The sequence below is a fragment of the Canis lupus genome, chromosome 31 (assembly GCF_048164855.1).
Source record: "Canis lupus baileyi chromosome 31, mCanLup2.hap1, whole genome shotgun sequence".
NCBI lineage: Eukaryota > Metazoa > Chordata > Mammalia > Carnivora > Canidae > Canis > Canis lupus.
In genome coordinates this window covers 42,476,884-42,493,412 of record NC_132868.1, presented here as the reverse complement: position 1 = coordinate 42,493,412, position 16,529 = coordinate 42,476,884, and the positions used below count along the sequence as shown (strand labels likewise).

At 49.1% G+C, this 16,529-nt stretch overlaps 2 long non-coding RNA genes across 5 annotated transcripts in view; one reads left to right on the top strand and one right to left on the bottom strand.

Annotated features, from left to right (window-relative positions):
• LOC140622336 (uncharacterized) overlaps positions 1-4,653 on the bottom strand; it is a 31,093-nt gene extending 26,440 nt beyond the window's left edge. For all 4 annotated transcript variants that reach the window (XR_012022112.1, XR_012022110.1, XR_012022111.1 and 1 more), the window contains exon 1: positions 2,520-4,653. This is a non-coding gene — a long non-coding RNA (uncharacterized lncRNA). The remainder of the gene's footprint in view (positions 1-2,519) is intronic.
• Positions 4,654-4,706: 53 nt separating this feature from the next.
• On the top strand, positions 4,707-13,164 carry LOC140622335 (uncharacterized). Its single transcript, XR_012022108.1, has 3 exons — positions 4,707-4,866; positions 10,961-12,812; positions 13,029-13,164. It is a non-coding gene; the product is annotated as an uncharacterized lncRNA (long non-coding RNA).
• The last annotated feature ends 3,365 nt before the right edge of the window (positions 13,165-16,529 follow it).

Sequence of the window (16,529 nt, the reverse complement as noted above, 5' to 3'; positions counted from 1 at the left end):
ATGGATGTTTTATGTTTTAAGTCTCTCATACCTTTGGCTTTTTGTTTTGTTTGTTTGTTTTTTAATATTTTATGTATTTATTCATGAGAGACACAGAGAGAGATTGAGGCAGAGACACAGGCAGAGGAAGAAGCAGGCTCCATGCAGGGAGCCCGATGCGGGATTCGATCCCGGGACCCCGGGGTCACGCCCTGGGCAGAGGGTGGATGCGCAACTGCTGAGCCACTCAGGTGTCCCACCTTTGGTTTTTTGTACTGAAAATGTATTGCATTTGCAATAAGAAAAAAAAATCTTTTATAAAAATGTCACTTTTAACTGGAAACTACTCGTTGGGAAGTCACTGGTAAACTTTATCAGGTAATTATCAAAAAATCCCACGGAAGAATTCCAATTAATAATGCAGATGGGGTGAGGGCAATAGGAAATCACTGAGAATGCCACGGTACTACTGCTGCAGGCAAGCTCCAGCAACCGATGCTCCACCGGGGCTGAAATTCGGAGGAGTGGAATATTCGCACAATCTCAAAGTATCTCCCTCAAGATCGTCATAATTGCCAACGGGGAAAGAGCAGCTTTACGACGGAGGAGACGGGCAGACGGCACAGGAGCCAACGATCAGGGGTAGCAATGTCTCTCTGGGAGACACATCAGCATCGCGAAGCCCCCGAGAGGACGCCCAGGTGGAAGTCACTTGTGTAGTGTTGTTGTCCGAAAGGTGGGACTTCCGTCGGCCCGTGAGAACACGCCAACAACCTCAGTCAAAGTCGTTCTATAAATACCCGAGCAGTCCTCCTTAACAGCATCAAGGTCATAAGAGACAAGGAAAGGCCCAGAAACTACCCCACGTGTGACGTGACAACTAAGGGCAGTGGGAGATCCTGAACCGGCTGCTAGAATAAAGGACACAAGTGGAAGAACTGATGAATCCAAATAAAAAAGTCAGTAGTTGAGCTAAGAGGGTTGTCCTGTTAATTCCTTAGATTTGATAATGATTACATGGTTACGCAAGATATTAACATCAGAAGAAACTCGGTGAAAGGTACACAGACACTCTTTGCACGGTTTTTTTGCAATGTTTTTGTGTCTAAAATTATTTCAAAATAAAAACTTTAAAGCAAGACTGGGTAAGCCTCCATGCCTGGGATTAGACATTACTGGGAAGTCCCCAGGAGGGCCCGGGCAGGAAAGGTCTTAGTCCTATATCTCCTCATGTTTGAATAAAAATATTACTTTTACAACTTGCTAGATTAAAATTAGATTAAGGCAAACACAGGGGAATGTAGCAAATCAGTTTTCAGCACATAGCCACGGAGAACAGTCACAGATACTATCAATATTCAACATTTCTCTTTTGAACTGTCATTCTTCAAAAGCCATAGTTTCCCCCATTCCAGTTCACTGGTTCAATTCTCTTTTTTAAATCTCAATGATCTTTTTTCTGTGTCCCATCTGTGAGTCAACAAAAATTAAAGATCAAAGTCTTCTTTTGAATTTTAAATGTCTCACGAAGCGACTTTGTCATTGCCCACTTCTTCTGTTGACCCTTTCAAAATCAGATAGGAAACGTTTGTTTCCTCAGTGCCTGCCGAATTGGTACCGGAGTCAGAAAGAAAATCACTGATCTAGACAGGCCGTAGACTTCCGCGCTTCCTAAGGAAACAGATGTTGACCTCCCAGTGCAAGCCTATCCCTGATTAAAACAAATGGCAACCACGGAGGCAACCCAATTTATTGGAAGTTACTCTAAGTTCACTTCTATTTTCACCATCTCCACTTTATAGTCGACAAAACTGAGGCTTAAATGAAGGGATCCATCTTTTTTTTCAAGGTCCTAGAGTAAGTAGCAGAATCAGGCCCCTGGTAGCTCTGCTCTTCATGGTTTGTTTGGAAACGATGTTCATTTGGTGAATTTCACTGCTTTTAGAGGCCTATCTAGAAACTTCTGGAAATCCAAAGCCGCGTGTTGAGGTAAAGACGCCTGTCGCAGGTAAGAGTCTGCTGGCACAGTCACCCGTTCTCCGTTGTACGGGGGAACGAAGAACACCGAGGTCGGATCAGGGCAGGGCAAACAAAAACCGCCTCACGCAAGTCAACTGAAGGACCGAGTGGGAGCTCGCTAATCTAGGATTTCTCCTTCGCTGTTCAGAGATTCACTCTGCATCTTAATATGCAAAACTGCAGTTGACTTAAGATGGAGACTAGAGTCTCTAATCACTGTGATTCCACATGTGTAGCCGTTTACTATAGGGAATGGACCACGTCCTTGTGCGCACTCCCTTCCCTCCCCTAAACCATCCTACATACATCTGCCAGATTAATCTTCTTAAAGTTTTAATTACTTCATTCCTCAGCTGAAAAACCTTAAATGGCTCCACACCGCCTTTGAAATACTATCTAAATTCCTCAACGTCTGGCTCCAATTTTTACTTCCCAGTAAAATTTTATCATCAGTCAGGATAATTTCCGAAACAACTAACAGAAATCTCAGCTCACACCGGCCTAAACAGACGGGAACTTACGTTCTCATATAACCGGGAGGACAGGAATAGGACAGGCTCTGCGGTGGCTTAATCCAGTAGCTCCGGTTCCACGTCCCCAGGCTTCTCGCTCTCTGGCTCTCCCTCTCTCTACCCTTGTCAAACACTCTGTACTCAAGCCAAATGAAAACACAAGTCCTTGCTTTCTCACTTTGTCATGGAACATCCACCCACCAACCTGCAAGGCCCACATCTTCCGTGGCCCATCCCTGCCTCTCCCGGCACAAAGCCTTGCCCTCTTCCTCTGTGACTCCATGGTACCTTATACCTCTATATAAAGGCCCTTGCTGCGTCCTGGCTTGTAAAATAGCCCCTCGTATCTATGTCTTACTTGCTGTACTCAGCTGTAAGATCCCCGAAGACTGAATCCAAATCCAGCCCCTCCACATGGCCCCATGTCCTGACTGGTGCATTGTCCACAGGCTGCCAGTAAATAAGCCCATCAATCAAGAAACAAGTCGACTGTGTCAGAAAATTTCCATGGTTGTTTGTCCTAAGGCACCATTTTCTCCCTTTCATTTGGCAATCTTCAGAGCCTAACACAAATTAAGACAAGTTTTTGTTTTTTAGTTAAATGTGACATTCTCAGTAAACAATACAGGGGACCTCCCTACATATATATATATCAGGTCTATTGCACATCTGGCCAATACTGATGAAGAGACGCTCCAGAAAATTGCTCAAGAGACCAAGGTCATTGTGGACCATGAGAAGGACTGGAAACTAGGCCGGTGCATCTTACAGCTCCCTGGGATTCTCCAAAAGATTTTAGGCGACTTACTTCTCCATACTCTCTGTGATTATATCTATGAGCTGGCAACTGCCTTCACAGAATTTTAGGATAGCTGCTCTCGTGTGGAGCAAGATAGACAAACTGGACAAGGGTTGAAGGTAAACATGTGGCGTATGCTGCTTTGTGTAGCAGTAGCTGCTATTATGGCCAAGGCATTCGATATCTTGGGAATACAGTCTGTCCAAAGAACATAATCCTTAGGTTTGAATACTGTGTGTTTCTATCAAAAATAGCCATTTAGCACTATTTGCTTTTTTACAGTCATGTGGATACAAAAATAAGTAAAAGAAAATTGTCAACTCACGTCAGATGTCTCAACCTTGGGTTGAAAACACCAGAGGACACTCAGGTTCTGCAGAAAAGAACAGCAAGTAGAAAAGCTCTTCCAAAGCCTAAAATGATGGTAGGACCTGGGCTAAGTCTGCTTCCTGTTGATGATGTTTCTTCCATGTTCCCTGCTGACCTGCATATTATCCTCCTCTAAGTGAGACACCAGAAAAAAACCAGCCTCCTCTTGGCATCACTCACTCTCTAAACCCGACGGAGGCCTAAAGCAAACCTGTTCTAATATTTGCCTGTATAGAAATGGAGTCCGAGAAAAATCTCCAGGGAGAACGGCCTAGGGGAAATCACGTGGCAAAGTCAGACTCCCTGACCACGTTCCTGCCCAAAATCATTATCCATATAAACCACATTGACATCTATCCTATCTCGGGGCAAACTGGACACCAGCATCTTTCACTTAACAACAACGGCGGAGAAGTTGGCAAAGGACAGCAAGCTGCCCGAGTGCTGTGTGGGAGAGAATGCAAGTCTGCTTCCGTGTAGGATCCGGTCAGCTGGCAGATAAGGTCTGGCCTTGGGATTCATTCAGTCGCTCACTCTAAAATATTTAATACGCGTCTGTTAGGTGTCAGGTGCTATGTTAGTTATGAGCTTCAAACTTCTTGGGGGCCAGCTCGAAAACGCCAGCTCGATCTTCTCCCAAAGCCACCTCCCTCATCTATGACCCAACAGCTCAGCTTCTCCTTGAGATGGGGAGCCCAGGATGAGCAGTGTCCATGAAGCTTCTGCCTCAAGTTCTAGGGCAGAAGTGGCCAAGTCTCACCAGAGGCTGAGGTTGTGCCAAGCCAGCTGGCTGTGCCCCATGGGTTGTTAAATATAAATGAAGGGGAGGGACATTTGCCCCGTCATCCCTCATGAGAAAGACTGTAATAATATATCACTTACGACTTTCAAATAAAGCCTCATTGTTGAACATGGGACAGAGCCGTCCTTTGACTTTGCTGAGCTGGGGTGATCACCCTAGCACCAAATGTTGGGGGTCTCCACGGTAATGGAATGTGACTCATAAAGACAACTGCTGATGAAGAGAAAGTTCATTCTTTCATCATTCATTCATGGCTTGAGTCATTCATCCGACAAACATTTATTGAGAACCTCCCATTTGCCAAGTTCTCCGCCCTGGAAGACACATGAACAGATCACCACACACTAGGATCAGCGCCATCACAGAAATAAGCGCGGAGGGAAATGGTAAGCTCTGCCTGGAGAGTCGGAGAAGGCTCGGAGAGGTGGTAACACTGAATCCATGAAGGGTGTAAACATCGGAGATGTCCCCACTCACAAACTTTCCCCGAGCGCCCAAAGTAAATGCAGGTATAAGCAGAGATGCGAGTAGTTCTACTTTAAATACAGGAAAAGTTGAAAAGGGACAGGCCTGGACTTTTTAGCTAAATATGGGGATGAAATCATTGCAAGAAGACAACCCAAGTCGCTCATCATTTTGCATTGATGGTAACTTCTTTCCTGGGGCCCTTCTCAGTTCTCTGTTGTTTGTGGGTAAATATCCACCGCTATTTAACAGTATTCCTGTTTAATTGGCAACCAGCTGCCTCTAGGAAGCAAGATATTATGTTCAAGTGTAACCATTTCCCCACCTCCCTCTTATCACTGAGACAAAGACTGAGTGGAGAAAATGTATTCTTAAAATCGATAGGCTCTTTAGAAAATAAAACCAGCAATGTGATCTCTAGTTAGCGCTAAGAACTCTAGCTTTCCTGAAGTGTCGGCTCATGGTAGGCAAAGAGCATACGATCTTGATTAGGAGCAGCCCTCACGTCAAATGTTCGTGATCACCTCTCAATCAGATTAAAGAATTAGCTGCTTCTTGAATCGCCTCTCTTGAGAGTGTTTTTATTTGAAACTTTTATGGCCTCAGAACTTTTGAAACCCTTCAATAGCAAATTCCCATAATCCGGGAGCTGGCTTTCTGGGCTGGCCAGATGCTGCCTGTCTGCTCAGTATAGGGTTGGTGGGATATGCCAGAAAGCAGGAATGCTTTGGAAGAGGGCCATGCACATGTGTTGGGACACACGCATGAGGAAGACCACTCTGACTGGTAAAGGAAGGCAAACAAAAGCATCAAGGCCTCACTGGGTAAAGGGCAGCCCAAAGAGATGGGGAAATCTCTAAACCAAAGAACAAATAGTGGAATTCCAGACACCTGGGTCCATGGAGGGGAAGAGATGGGCCTGTGGGGAGGGCAGTAGTTGCTATGGACAGCCTGCTAAGCAAACCCCCCTTCACAAAGGTCCTATGACTCGCATTCATCCTAACAGATAAGACAAATAGGTAATTATTCCATCCAGAAAACATCAAGATTGTGATACAGCTATAAACACACTGTCTTAGAGATGTAGCAGATTAGCCCAAAGAAGTTCAATGGCCTTCTTACAGCCCCGAAGAACTTGATAATAGAAGAAATCGCATAGCGAACATTGCCAGACTGAAGACGGAAATCTCCCTACAGGCAGCTCCTATCCAGGGCATTTTGCTCCACTTGAACAGGGGCAACAAGAAATGCTTCATAGGAGTGTGTGTGTTCCCTCAGGTCATCATAAAAATCATAACAAATCATAACATTTTGGGATTCAAGAAAATTCAATAAAGTTCAACTCCTCCTTTTTATAGATGAAGAAGACGAGGCCCCAGGGAATACGATGACCTCCTTAAAATAATACAACTGCCAAAGTTGTGAAAAAGCCACAATTTATACTCGAGTCATCTGATCCCAACTTTGAACCATCTCCACCTCAAAAAAAGATTATAAGCAACAATAAGAGACAGAAAATCTCTCCACTTCCCAAGGTAGGGAGCAGCACTCTTACAAACACCTGCAACTTCATAGAAACACTGGCCTTGAATTTATCTTCTTGAACTACTCTGTACTCCTGAACTATCGCTCTCCTTGGTGAGGACCGTTTGCCCGCTACCTGCTATATAAAGCTGACCTTCTTTTAATGACTATGATGGGAGCCAATAGCTCTAGCTTTCTAGGAATTGTTCCATCTTCAATTCACCCTTATCCTTCTTGGTTTTATAAATTCACTAGATAAACTAAAAAATATCTTTCTCCACTTCCAAGAAAATCTGAGGTTGTCGCTTGGTGAATTTAAAGCTCTATGAGGAGAGAGCAGAAATAAAAGCCAGTTGGAAAACAACCAAGCCTCTAGCAGGATTCTCTGAGCCTGTGTGCACGTGTGCATATGCTCCCACCACTACTGCAGCTCAGGATTTGCTCTTGGTTCTGACCTGTTCTCATTGCCTGGCACCTGCTTCTGGGCCTCCGCGTCCATGGGAGCCTGTCCTGGTGGGACACATCAGAGGTTGTCACCCATCTCTTCATAAAGGGTCAAGCCCATGAGCGCAGCCTAGGGATGCCACTTGGATGTCATCAAGAGGGGTCAATGCCTCATGGTGGCATTCTGATTCTCTCCCTACTCCTGAGGGAAAGGAGAGGGAGGCGATTTTTTTTTAAGTGCAATGTATCTCCTTGAAAAGTACAGAGAAGATAGAGCCACTCTCTTTGGGTGGGAACACTAATTATAATAACTCGTATTTATGGAGCACTCCCAGTGCTCAGCACTTCACATACATGATCTCATTTCATGTTGAAAACATCTCCATGAGGAATGCATTATTCTTTTTCATGATAACGAAACTGAGGGTCCTAGTAGTAAAGCTAGGACTTGAACCCAGGGGGGTCTGCACGTGTAACTACTCACTCTCCGGCTCCTTAGGCGTTAAGACAGGTAGGAAGCGCTTGCCCAAAATAATACTGATGGAACGGTGTCTGGAGAATATGCAGTCTGTCAATTCCCCCAGACATTTCAAATCTCAGCCTTGGATCAAGCAGGAACTCGAGGAAGCCGTACAGTCATCAGCTTGACGTTGAAGGACATTATAATCTAACATTGAAAGACAAAACAAATCTAGCACGAAGATGTTGTTGAAGGCATCATCCACTACCTTGACATAGTATCCTCCTCACTAAGACCCATGGGGAAACATTTCCTGTTGCTCTCAGTATCAGGAAAAGCTGTCTTCTCCTAAATAGTCACTTTGTTTGTAAATGTGAACAGAGTAAATTCTGTTCCTGTTTGGTTTCCATCTTTGTTATGGCTCCTAGGAATTGTTAAGCCAAATTTATATCCCACATCTAGAAACTCTCCAGGACTATATACCCGCAATACGTCTTCTGGTATACTCTACTCACTCCTTGTTTTATTAGTTTCTTACCTGTACTCTCCTTTGGTCTTGATCCCACAGCTATTAATTTTTTTGCTTTCCTTCATTTATTTTACTATCTCTAATCTCCTATGGAATGAGGTACTGAATGAATGAATAATAGTCAAACCATTGTCTTCTTTTTAATGAGTTGGAAAAGATGCATGGCACCCATTCAAGTCCCTGAATCCCCAGTGAGAGGAAAGCCCAGACCCTGATCAACAAGACCGTGCTTGTGGGAAACCTACAATCGACGGGGACTAGCAGGGCCATGTAATGAGAGGAAAGGGTGAATGATGACCTCATGGTAACGAAGAGGGGAACACTAATGCTACCCCAAAAACATTTAAACCACCCTGGGGACCCTGCCAATGAGAAAAGGAGAACTTTGGAGGACTGAGTTTCTATTTGTGACGCTATATAGGCTTGAGCCTGAGGCTTCCACTAGCATAACCCACACCCTCTGGAGCCCATCGTTCCAGGCTGCAGTATCCTGAAGTCATAACTGTACACATGTAGGATTAAGCCATGTTTTAGCGTTGTCTCACCTCACTGGTTTGCAGCTTATAGCTCTGGATGATAATTATGCTTTGAAGTACTCCATTTATCTCACGTCTACAAATCACGTAGCGATTATACTTTTAGGGCCCCCTAAATGCTCTCAGGACTGAGCCTATCGAGTCACCCGAATCTCTAGCTGTTGACTCAGTACTACAGCTCTAGCAAACGCAGGTTGACTGTTCCAAATGGTCAACAGAGGAGACGGATGTCCAAGAGGAAGGTAAATTTGGCCGAAGAAGAATCATGTGAGTGGAGCTCTGGTTGCTCAGACTATGAAAGCAAAGACACTAAATTCCATGTTCAAGGTTCCCCCTGTTGGCTCCTGATGGACAGGCTGATGAAGCACATTACCTTATGCCTGGGCAGTGATGTGGAGCTTAATGATGCATGATCATTCCATTACGTTTCCTAAATGATTACAGCTGCCATAAAAAAATAAAAATGGTGTGTCTGAGATTGGAAATATCTGGAGGAGACCTTCATGTTGCTGAATCAACTAACAGGTATTTCTTGGGCATCACCCATAAGTTCATCCCTGTGACAAGCTTATTGGTGGAACCATAAACAAATCAAGATCTGATTGATGCCCTCAGAGGATTTACTCTTTAGTTGGGAAGACAAGCCACTTATTAAAAACTATAGAATCCTTATAATCAAAGCATTTGGCATTTGTGAGAAGAAGAAGAAGAAGAAGAAGAAGAAGAAGAAGAAGAAGAAGAAGAAGAAGAAGGAGGAGGAGGAGGAGGAGGAGGAGGAGGAGGAGGAGAAGAAGGAAGAAGGAGAAGAAGAGGAGGAGGAGGAGGAAGAAGAAGGAAGAAGAAGAAGAAGAAGAGGAGGAGGAGGAGGAGGAGGAGGAGGAGGACAAGAGGACACTGGGAGTGGGCTTTGCTAAGGCAGAGGTAGGATCTGAGTCGGCCCTGAAGAGGAGCTAAAATTCAACTAAGAGCAAGAGATGAGGGGCGCCTGGGTGGCTCAGGGTTGAGCATCTCCCTTCGGCCCAGGGCATGACCCCAGGTCCCGGGATCGAGTCCTGCATCAGGCTCCCTGCATGGAGCCTGCTTCTCCCTCTGCCTGTGTCTCTGCCTCTCTCTGTGTGTCTCTCATGGATAAATAAAATCTTTAAAAAAAAAAAAAAAAGAGCAAAAGATGAGAGAGTTCATTGCAGGTTGAGGCAAAGGGGCGAAGTGCATGGACACAGCCTGCGGGAGGCGTACTGAGCCGATCTGGACTTCCCCCTTCACTCGGGCCCAACAGACACTGTCCTATACTCCCACGAGGAAGAGCAGATGTTTCAAGACCACACACCTCACATAGTTTTGCAGAAACCGCTCTCGATTTTACTTCCCTTGTTTACCAGTTAGATTTCATTTGATTCTTTTCCCTCCCGTGTGGGCCTTACTATCCCGGTTATATATTTGGCTACAATTCTGAAAGGCAGAAGTAAAACCCAGTTGGAAAACGAGCCCGCAGCAGGGTTCTCGGAGCCTGTGTGCCCGTGTGCCTACGCTCCCCACCACTTCCGAAAGCACTTTGCTGGGGTTCGTGAAGACCGTGCACAGGACAGCTGCTCACATGCTCTTCAGCAGAAAGTCCTGAGCTTCCGGATAGCCGCGTTGCAAGGGGCGCTCTCACCACCTCTCATCTTCTAATCCTAAAACTAACGGGATGTGGCTCCGTTTTCTCCCCATCTGCTTCGAGCCACCTGGGAGCTCTCCGGGTCTCTGGAGCTGATGGTGGAATTATTAAGGGAAGGGGGGATGCGCTCCCCCTTGGAGACGGGGTGAGGAGATCACGGCCTCGTAGCCAGTAGACATGTAGTCTCCAGGCAGCGAGTGACGCTCCTGAAACGACCAGAGCTTACGTTCTCCCGTCAAGCTAAGGGCCTTGGAACACCAGGGAGAGGGAAACAGCACATTTTGTTTCTGATAATAAATCTCCCATCTTATCGCCTGAGACATCTCGCTCTCCGGGGGAAACGGGGCCTGTTTCTCGGCATTTTCCGATTGGGCTCTTCCTTGCCTCCGCCCGCCTCTTACCGGGATCCCCAAGAGGCAACCTGCCATCACGCCTGCCATTTCCTCCCCCCTTCCCCTCCTTTCCAATCTCATTTAGATACTTTCTCTTTCCCCAGCCCCTCCCTCAGCTCCCCATCCTGGTCTTCCTCGGCCGACCATCATTACCCAGGGGATCTCTTCCTATAGGTCTTCAGAGAGAAACACTTCCTGGGTTGGACTGTGAAGCAAAACATTATGAGACTCTAACTCAATCTCAATTACTATTTGGCACCACGTTTTATGAGTGAGAAATGCAATAAAATAGCAATTTCTAAATTTAACTAGCATTATATAATGCAATTATTTATTCCAGAAGGCTGTTGTTTATATATTGCCCGCGCCATCGATCGGCCCGAGAAAGGCAGTGTACAGGAAGCCATATAAATCGATCATTATTTAGAGTGGTTAATCAAATATCTCATTTGCTTCTATGAATTTCCCTCCAGTGATCACGCTGCGTACCCCACAAGGTACCAGTGGCCTGCGACCCGGTCCACACACCAACACTAGACAAGAACAGAGCCGAGCGAGAGGTGCAAAGAGATGACTGGCCCCTTCCCTTGTCTGAAATGCCAGAAGAGCCGTTAAAGCAGCAGAAGCCACGTTCTTCTTCCAGACGCCCGTCCCCACGCGGCTCCCACCCGTGACCACCATAAGCTGAAGCCACGTGACAACTGCGATTATCCGTCATCGTTGTCACCCACATGACGACGAGGCCGCTCCCCACTGCGCGCTGCTCCGATGCGTCGGAAAGTGAGAGACGCTCTTCCGAGGGCTTCTTGTTTGTTTGCTGTTTGCTTTATAAGCTCCTTCAGGCAGGATGGGGGCAGGGGGAGAGGGAGAAATGGAAATTCAGTCAGGAAAACAATTAACCAGCACAGCTTCGCTGCACAGCAACATGAAATCCTATCGCCTTTAGAGCCCCGCGCGCCCGGCTCTGGTTTCACGCGCATTTAAGGATGAAAACCGGTCCGAACGCTGAGCTGATGCTGGCCTGCAAATGAAAAAATCAAAGAGGCAAACATTGTAAAATCTCGTTCGCTGCCTAATCACATCTCAAGAATGGTGATCTGAGCTGGGAGTATTTTTAGTCTGTACACAAGAAAATGCACCTTCGCTCTCCTCAGGCCTTGGTCGGTTGCCAGAGAATTGTCAATCTGTCTTTTTCTTTTTTTCCACGTTGCATATAAAAAAGTTAATGGGATGAGCGCTGGGTGTTATTCTATATGTTGGCAAACTGAACACCAATAAAAAATAAATTCATAAAAAATAAAAATAAAAATAAATAAAAAATAAAAAAAGTCAACGTTTGCTTAAAAATACATTGCACTAGTTCACTAATGACGCGGTCAGCTAAGCCACCGTCCTCACAGACAACCGGGCTGTCCTCGCTAGATCCCGCGAAGCAGTAACGAGCGCTTTCCCAAAAAGCAAAGTACTAGCGCTTCTGGAAAGGGGACACACCTACCAACCTTTGTGCTAAGCTTTGCCGCGTAAGAGGGATCTACTTTTATCTCAAAACGCCAGGATAGATCACATAACCTGCAAAACATTCATGCTTCCTTTCCTTTTTTTTTTTTTTTTCCCCTTTCCTAATTGAGTGTTTTTCTTTTGGAGAGTTTGTGGTGTACTAGGAGTTCACCTGCAATACAGCAGGAAATCTCTCAACACAAAGCAATCCACAAAGGTTTATTTCGCCCCGAGTACTTCCGAAGGGGTTTTTGTCATTTGACTTTAGGTTGAAAAAGGAAATAAAGTGACTGAGGCATCTGGCTCCCTTATCTTTTTCAAGAAACCATCTTGGAATAATGTGAGATTCACCGAAAGGTCGCCGACGTGTACAGGATGCAGGGCTCCTGCGCGGCCCTCGCACGGCTGCCCCACGTCTTACGCCTTAGGTCACTATGGCACATCTGTCAAAACTAAGAAGCTGGTATTGATCGATTGCCATGGACTGAACTGCAGGTTTTGTTTGGATCCCACCAACCGTCCTCTGGCTCTTCCGGGATCCACCTTGCCCTGAGTTCACACCTCCTCGGTCGCCCGGATCTGTGCCGGTTTCGCAGTCTTTGCTGGTTTTTCACGACGGGTCACATATCCTGTAGCGTTGTCTCCAACCTGAGCTTCTCTCTTGCTTTTTCTCGTGGTGGGAGTGGTGGTGGGAGTTTTTAGGACGAATAACACAGAGGTGAGTCACCCTTCCGTCCCTCGGTGTCAGAGTGATACCCACGCGATGGCACTGCTGACATTAGCCTTCGTTCTCCGAGAGCTCGTGGTGGCCAACTTTCTCCACTCCAGGTTTGCTATTCTACTCTTTCTTTTATTTATTTGTTGGAGAGAAGTCACAGAGTCCAACCCACACTCGGGAGGGGTAGGGGGTGAGAAGCTTGCGGAGAGGGAGGTGCCTACCTACGTTATTTGGAGGGCGGCTATCGCTATCGAGGAAGCATACCCTGAGAAAAACGTGCCTCTTCTTCCCAATTTATTTACTTATTCAAGAGTTGCTTCCCTTAGGGGCGCCCGGGGGGCTCCGTGGTTGAGCGTCTGCCTTCGGCTCAGGTCGTGACCCTGGAGACCCGGGATCGAGTCCCGCATCGGGCCTGCATGGGGCCTGCTTCTCCCCCTGCCTGTGTCTCTGCTTCTCTCCCTGTGTCTCTCATGGATAAATAAATAAAACCTTTAAAAAAAAAAAGAGTTGCTTCCCTTAATTTTAAAATAAGACACATCACTTAAGTGATGAACATCTTAAGGACACAAAACACTAAGAAAACACATCAGGGGTTTTAATTTTCGGAGAAATATTGTTTCCAAGGCCTTTTTCAATAAAACAGATTTAATATTGATGTAACGTGCCCAGGGGAAAAAGCCCACAAGAGGTCATACACCCTCCGCCCCCACCCCGAGCTCATCAGGTGCACCCCAAGCCGCGCACAAAAACAAGTGGTCACCTGGAACTTAGGCTGAACCCTTTTGGCTCAGCAAACATCTCCGTCCGTCTCGGCCTCGCTCAGCCACGCAATTACCTGTGCCGAAAACAGAGGAAGCGGCGTCCCCATCTTATCTGAAGGCCCCAGTGTCCTCCCACGGCCTCCAAGCACAGCACGTCGGAGTCACCCACCGTGGCCACCCCAGCGTGACCGCTCTCCCCTGGCTCACTCATCCTCACGCCTTCCACAGACCTCTACACCTACTCTATGGCGAACACCGAGCTGGGGCCCGGGGCAGCAAAGGGAAAGAAAGGTTCCGAGAACACGTCCTGGGCTGCGGGTCGAGGCACCCACCGGGTTCACCTGTGTCTTCATGAGATCTGATAAGGATGACACGTGAGCCGGCACGTCAGGTGTGGACGCACACTCTCCCACTTGGAGAAGGGCACCGGCGACTGCTTGTGGGGCAGTGACCACGTCTAGGGCCCTTCCGTCTCGGAGGACAGCTTTTCCCATTAGAGGCACCTCGACGGGCAGTAAAGAAAAGCTTCGTCCAGGAGCATTAAGGCTTCCTGAGCGAACCCAGCAAGGCTTCCCTGCGTGCCGGTGCCCTCCAGGCAAGAGGGGGGACACGGGCCAAACGACTCTACTGCTGCAAACAGAATGTGCCCACCTGGCCGTGGAGGGAGGAGGTTGGCAGGTTCTCCCCCTGTGCCCGGAGAAAACCCAGGTGCCGTGGCCCAACCACCCGGGGGGAGGCCACGGCCAAAGATCTGTGCCGCACAATCAGCGGGGTCCCTTCGGGACGACCCAGCGAACACCCAGGTGGCCCAACCAGCCCGTGCCACCAGTCACTATCCTGGAACGTGACAGGATGGCCACACAGTCCCGGTGACACCCCGCGTTGCTGGTACAACCGGGTCGGGTCCGTTTAGGGTGCATTTTCTGTTCTCCTCATGGGGATGCCCGAGGGCTAAAGGGCCATAAGCGGGGTGAGCCCGCGAGCCCACCCGGAGCCCCCTGCAGCCACCCGGGCGGCTGGCGGTGCCATTTCCAGGACACTCGCGGGCAGCGGCTTGCTGGGCGGAGGAGGAACTGCCCGGGGCCGTTGTTAGCAGGTGCCGCGCGGGGCTCTTCGCATCAGGGATGACGCGGGACACAGAGGAGCAAGAGCTGTGGCCGCGGTGTCCCCCCGAGCAGCGATACCCTCCGGCGACGCCGTGGGCCAGCTCTCTCCCCACAAGGCCGCCGCAGCTCCTGAGCAAACACGGGGTCTGGCTGCCGTGTGCGCGTCCTGCGGGGCCGGAGGAGACACCTGCTGGCGGCATCTGGGGTGGGACAAATCGCCGGGACGTCAGCAGGACTTTAGTCCCCACAGATGAGATAGAACAGAGTCACTACACTGTGGCTCAAGTGAGTGAACCACCAGGGAGCTCCGGGCACTGATGGAGGAGGGGACGCAGAACAGGACTCGGGGACGTGGTCAGTGGGAACGAGGGCGGCGGCCCCGTCAAGCAGGCTGACCCCCAAACGCTTCAGGAATCTGGATTAAACATTCCTTCCGGGGCTGAGGACGGTGACTGAGCGCTTACAGGTTCGCTCCCGGCTCCCTCCCTGCCTTCGGAGGGGCACCTGGTGGCCGGGGCGACAGGACTGGGCCGTGCAGGCAGGTCCCTGTCCCTGTCCCTGCGGGGCTGCCCTCGGTCCACAGGGGCTCTTCCCGGCTGCTTCAGCTGCTGCGGAGGCCTGGTGCAGACGTGGGCCCCATCCCGCGGGCCGGTGCACGGAGGGCGCACCCTGGGGCCACCCCGGCTACTACCAGGGCCCTGCTGCTCTCCCTGCACCCAGACGGTCTCTGTAAGGGATGGTGCAGATTTTGAGGCAGACACTCATTCTCTCCACTTCTCCCGTCCTTCAGCCTCGCTGAGCCTGGTCTACACCTTCTCCTCAATGCCGGAGTAGGCCATGGTTTATGAGGATCTATCCCAGCCTACCTACCTGACGCGGAGAGCTCTTTACCTACGGAGCCCTGCAGAGCGGGTCTGGGGTGCTGCATCCTGTGACCGGGTGTCATGGGGAGACGTGTCACCCCTGCCCGGGAGGAGCTCTCCATCCAGGGAACAGCGCACCGTGCCCCTCAGGTAACACTATCGTCCACCTGAAGGACTTCGTCCACGCCGCCATTCCCTGTTCCCCGTCCAGGCTGCACACCTCCCTCCTGGGAGACTGAGAGCTTCCCTCGGACTCTTGGGGATGAGTTTACCCAAATAAGGACGCTCAGCTCGGCCTGTCACACCCACAAGGCCTGGGCATTTCCTGGACCCCGTGAGAGGACGCCACACACCCTGGGTGTGCTACCCTGCTCAGCACGGGCAGAGAGCCCGGTGGAAGCCGAGTGTGTGGATTATGGCCCCGCAAGGATCTGGAGAGATGCTTCTCTCCAACCACACGCCGGAAGGTGGCAGGTACCCAGAGCTGGGAGAGTCCGCGTCCACACAATACCCTATTGTACACTGTTTAAAAAAAAAAAAAGCAGCAAATTGATAATGACATGTTAAGATGTAGGTCATTCTTTCTCATGGGACTCCGCCTAACTCCGCGGCGCCAACGTGGTGTCAGAGGCGGGCAGGCCAGGTTTCATTTCCTGTTTCACCACTTAGTGATTCCGTGCTGTGGGGCCCGCTCCCTAGTATCTCTTCACATCTTACAAGTGAGGCAGCCAGTGAAAGAACACACCGGGCCGGGTGGCCGCGAGACTGCAGTAGGTACACTCGTCAAATGCGCGGCGCAAACGTTGGCTTAGTCACCCGTCTCCTGGCCGTGAGGGACCGAGAAGGAGCGCAGCTTTGTGCCTCGCTGCGGTGCAGTACCTCCCACGTCGAGCAAGCTCTCCTGAACTAAAAGCCAGACCTACATACCTGCTGGGGAGCGGGGGGCGGGGGGCGGGGGGCTGGGGTGCAGGGGGAGGCAGGAAGGAGGAACCGCGGCCTGGAATTCGGTCTCACAACCCAACAGCAAGTAAACACGGTCGGTCCGGGGGATAAGCTCTGTAGCAGGTGGACGACACACAGCAATGACAGCAGGGGAT